Raw genomic sequence first — 5544 nt, 5'->3', positions numbered from 1 at the left:
GTAACACTGCCACCCGTATATCCTCCAGACTTAGTGTAATCTTGTCGCTTAGCTTCGTCCATCTATAAGCATGCTTAGCTTAGATGTAGTTTATGTGTACACTTTTTGTTTCAGTTTTATAATCTATAACATTATACAAGGAAAGTATGAAAACCTTTTTTTATATAACTTCTTAGTCTATAGTACGGTGAAAATTTATTTTTCTACCGAAATATTTACTAGTTAAAGTAAGAGTTAAAAGTAAAGTAAGGAGAGCCGTTTGTTGTATCTTATGCCTGAGTGTAATGACATGATGCTACGATATGATGATATAATGATACGAGTATAAGATATGATTTGATTTTAAAGACAAACATTTATTTGACAAACATCGAGGAAACATCATTGTTATTTTACCCTTCCTGTGGGAACTAGGCTAGACATAATTCAATTATCTCTTTTTACAATTACAAGAAATATATATATCTCATCGTTGAAATATCATTAATGACACGTGGTGTGTATAATATTTGTCAAAATCAAAATATTATTGCACTTCAAATATTCCCATAAATGCGAAATAGAAAATGAGTTTTGAAGTTCCCATCTAATTGTTCCGCAAGAAAATTGTTATTTCAAGATAAATGCTTTACATATTGTCTGATCAAGTACTTTAAGCTTTTAGAGGACATTAGATATAAACACGCGATCAAAAGAAGCTTATTCATTTAGAATATTAAATAAATCTGGAAATCGTAATTGGCTTTAATTACTCTAAATATCTTTTCGGAAGCAGAATTAAAATGTATTTTAAACGCGTCTTCTTATAACTTTTAGTTTATTAAATTCCAACTTGAAATTAACATTTCCTACGAAATATCGTATAAAGTTTCTTTCATTTGCTCTTGTGACGGAAAATTGTGAAAATAGTCAACAGTTTGTTGTCATAAAAATCTAGAACGAAGGCGAACGATATTAAATTTTGTAACACATTTTAGGTAAAAATCAGCTTGCTAAAATGATTTCTGTGATAAATGTTCACGTGTGGGCGTTCTATGGAATAAAAATGTATAAAGATACATTTGGTCTTGGCATCAGTATAAAACAAGTCAGTCCCTACCTGCAATAAATTTAGAAACATAATTCCTGGTAAAACAACATTTCTTATAGGAGATAATTATTGTTGAGAAGCGATATGCAATAATTATTACAATGTTTATTAAAAAAAGAAAAAATCTAAAAGTGAAATTAACAGATATCTAAATAATATAGACTTAAATAGAAAAGATTTTATATGTCTCATATCAACAGAGAATTTGTTAATAAAAGATATTGTCATCGGTTTTACAAAAACAACTGGTAAACATCTTTTCGTTTAAAAGACGTCAATGTAGCACGATTCAAACGTGTTTCGGAACATAAATCGCAATCTAGATATTGTTTTTTTTCTCTATCTAATATTCTGTTAGTCACTCATAATCATTTTTTATTGTATTTCTAATGTAGCAATCACGGAGTCAAAAAAACTTCTCGGTCAAAATCGATTCCGACATTTGAAAAGGTAATATGTGATATGATTATCTAAGACTTTCTGTAAGAACTGCTGTCTGTATTAAGCTATTGATTTTGTCAGACAACAAGCGTGACCCTATCTGAAATATCCATTAAGTTTCATCAATTTATTGATATGTTGACGTTTGTTTGCTTCATTTCTTTTTTTCCGTTTGAAATGTCATTTTTCTGTTATCTTATTTTTTATCCTTCTTTCTCCCCATAGAGGGTTTACCTATCTGAATAGAAATAACAATAGATACTCGCTCGATGTGTGTTATATTGGTATACAAATAAATAAAACTTCTCTGAGATTAATTATCTATCAGCATTTGTGTTACATGTACAAGAACAAATATCTGTCGGCATTTGTGCTACATGTGTTAGAGCAAATATCAATCAGCATTTATGTAACATGTGTTAAAGCAAATATCTGTCAGCTTTTGTGTTTAATACATGTGTAAGGGCAAATATGTCAGCTTTTGTGTTACATGTGTTAGAGCAAATATATGTCAGCATTTGTGTTACATGTGTTAGAGCAAATATCTGTCAGCATTTGTGTAACATGTGTTTGAGCAAATATCTTTTAGCAATTGCGCAGTTGTGTAATTTCTTTCTAATCCATGAACAACTCATTTTAGATGACTCGTATCTTAGTATTTCATAATCGATAATAAGAATATGAATAAACTAGATTTACTATACATTTATTTATAATATATACATGTATTTTCAATCTCTGTCAGAAACCTTGACCTCTCAGTTAATAGATCTACAATTAATCGTTAATTTAGAATACCCAAACTCAGTGATCGACATAGCAAAACATGTTATCAAAAAAGATTTCTGTGCAGTATTTCAAATGAATAAAAACACATTTGATTTAATCAATCGGTATAATATACTTAATCAACTGTTGTTTAAAGCAGTTATAAAACTAAATTGTTTACCGTTTATATGTAAGCATTTTTGCAAAATTAAATTGGTCAAGAGCGGCTGTAAGTGCTAAATAATTAACGCTAACCTATACAGATAGTTCTATTTTAAGGAATCCCACAGTATGATGGATTCTTTTGCGTTTATAAATACAAATTGATTAAAAATAAGACTAACCAATCTTATTTGGTACGTTATGTTAAACAACGGAGATAATCACAATATAGATATATGGACAATCATTTCTCAATGCCCTAAATAACTGATACAAAATTCAATATAATCCTATCCTTATAACTCGTCATCAACATTAATCATATTGTTCCAAGTGACATCTTGTTCTAAATAAAGCAGAAACGATAAAATCTAACAAATTATTTTACGACTTAAAATAACGTGTGCGGTTATTTATAGAAACATTTAACGAAAACAAGGTTTTATCTTGTTAGAGTACATGTTTAAGTATTATATGTATTATATGTTTGAACGTTTGAATGTATACGTTTAGGTATTTCCTTGTTATCAGACATTCGCTAGAAAAATGTCGTGAAAACATCAAAAGAACAGATCACGAATATTTTGCTATCACATTAATTTTAGATAAATAATTAATCTTTATAAATATGATTATGATTCTATATCTTTATGATAGAATTCATTATTATAATGTTTTTATATCCATTCGAAGAACTAATTAAATTTAGCAAAGAAGAACCCATCAAACGACGAGTAAAATATGATATAACCATAGCAACGTTAAAAGAACGTATCACCATTATCACCTTTATATAACGAACCACTATCACCATATTAGTGTAATTATTAAATTTGACTGTATACAAACAAACTTCGAAACTATGCATGAAATAATAAAGTCGTCTTTGCTCAACACTAGTTGTCCTTCTTCAATTTTTCTATTGATATTTTTAATATAGAAATTATTATAAGGTATAAGGTTAATAAGATTTGGAGCTTGATTTTACATAAAGTTCATGTTATAGGAACATAATGTATCTTAATGATGCTTCTGTTATAGGTTGTCATTTTTTTGGTAACTAATGTTCAAAGGACATAGAGCTGTCTCAAGTTTCCAAGTAAACATGAATAGAAAAAAAATCGATATCAAACAGGACGATATGTAAAATTTGATATTTACACAAACACTGTAACAAAAAAATGTTATATCGTAATCAGAACAAAACATGTAAGTTTCTTAAGGCAGAAAATTAATTGGAACAAATCGATTTTCGACAATTATTTTTAATATGTCGATTGCCGTCGATATTCTTTAATGTCACAATGCCATCTATGCTGTTTTTATGTGTTTATTACAGTCAGTGCTGTTTCATGTGTTTATTGCCGTCTATGCTGTTTCATGTGTTTATTGCCGTCCATGCTGTTTTATGTGTATGTTGACGTCTTATCTATTGCGGTCAATGCTGTTTCATGTGTCAATGCCGCCAAGACTGTTTTATGCGTCGATTGACGTCAAGTTTGTTTTGTGTGTCAATAGCCGTCGTTCCGAAAAGTACTATTTATTTTGTGTCTTTATTCTTTGTAAATTTTACAAAGAAGGAACCTGTTCCCCATTTGTCTGATCAATATCCGGTTAGATAAATCAATATTAAGGATTCTTTTTGGGATGTTTATGAATGGCACTCATTAACTTTATAATTATGAACAATCAAATATCAATCATCGGTTAACATGAAGCGAAATAATTAATATCCATAAATAGTTTACCATAGGTTCCCTTGACAATCGTGGTTTAACATAAACTAATTTCACGTTGAATACGGTGAATGATCGATACAATCACGAAACGAAACAGCTGAAAATGTTAAAATTCGTTTATCAGATGTCATGAGAAAATACAGAACAAAAACTTATTTGACGCTTTACAAGGATGGTTAAGTTTTATTTTTTAATATTGATGAAATGTTCGTGCAACTGAAATACGCTATAAAAAGTTTTGAAACTAAACGGTTCTTTAAAAGCTAGATACGAAGTGACTGTTCAATAAAATAAAAAAAACAATTCAGTTAAGACGGAATGTTCGATGGTTCCCTCAAAGAAGTTTGCTCTAACCCTAGCTTAATCTGCTTAAAATGTCTGTTACGGGTTTGCCTTCCTTTGAATTTGGAATAGTTCATACGAATTATAAGAGGAGTTTTATTATCAAAATAATAACATTAAGCAACCATCAATATACAGTGTGTTCAGACTGTCAAAGTGCACGGAATGCAGGCTGGTCTGGCTCTAAACTGGTACTTCAATTCCAGTAGTAATGAGTTTATATACATGTACTGTACTAAAATCCTTAAATGTATATAAAAGCACTGGCTCAAAGTACTAAGATACTAAAAAGAAGGATAATATAAACACTTAAATTTCTTAATCTTTCTGACATTTACAGCATTCTTCTTAATGCTTTTGCTACTCATGTATCGAACCTTTAACCTTCAAGCACAAAAGTAACAGCTCGCAGCATGACCAGTAACAGTTAGCTGATTAAACTTTAAATGTTTATATTGATTTCCTCAAATTGATAATGGTTGGCGGTTACAAATTGATAATGGGTGGTTACAATTGGTAATTGGCGGTTACACATTGATAATTGACAGTTAAAAATTGAAAATAGTCGGTTAGATATTGATAATAGGCGATAAAAACTGATAATGGGCGGTTAGAAATTGATAAAGGACGATTACATATTGATAATGGGCTGTTTAAAAGTGATACTGGGCGGTTACAAATTGATAATGAGCGTGAGCTGAACAAGACCATATAAAAAATTCATCCGGTTACGGTTTAAACATAGTTCACAGCCATATAATCTCTAGTCTATAATTCAAGAATTATATTTGTTCATAATCTAGATTGTTTTGTTTAGAAATTTAGTTTGTCCTTGCTAGATATTTTCTTCGCTTTGTTTTGTTGTAGAAATATGCATTTAGTTACTCGTGTTATTATCATAAAGTAAGATATTAACAATGAAAGTTTAAGCTAAAGACAAGTTTATAATGCCCTGTAGATCATATTATACATAATGTTACCCCATAGAGTAGCCAGTTTTAC

This window comes from Ruditapes philippinarum, unplaced genomic scaffold (assembly GCF_026571515.1).
Source record: "Ruditapes philippinarum isolate M1 unplaced genomic scaffold, ASM2657151v2 ctg3045_1_1_1_1, whole genome shotgun sequence".
Lineage (NCBI taxonomy): Eukaryota > Metazoa > Mollusca > Bivalvia > Venerida > Veneridae > Ruditapes > Ruditapes philippinarum.
This window is presented reverse-complemented; position numbering follows the sequence as displayed.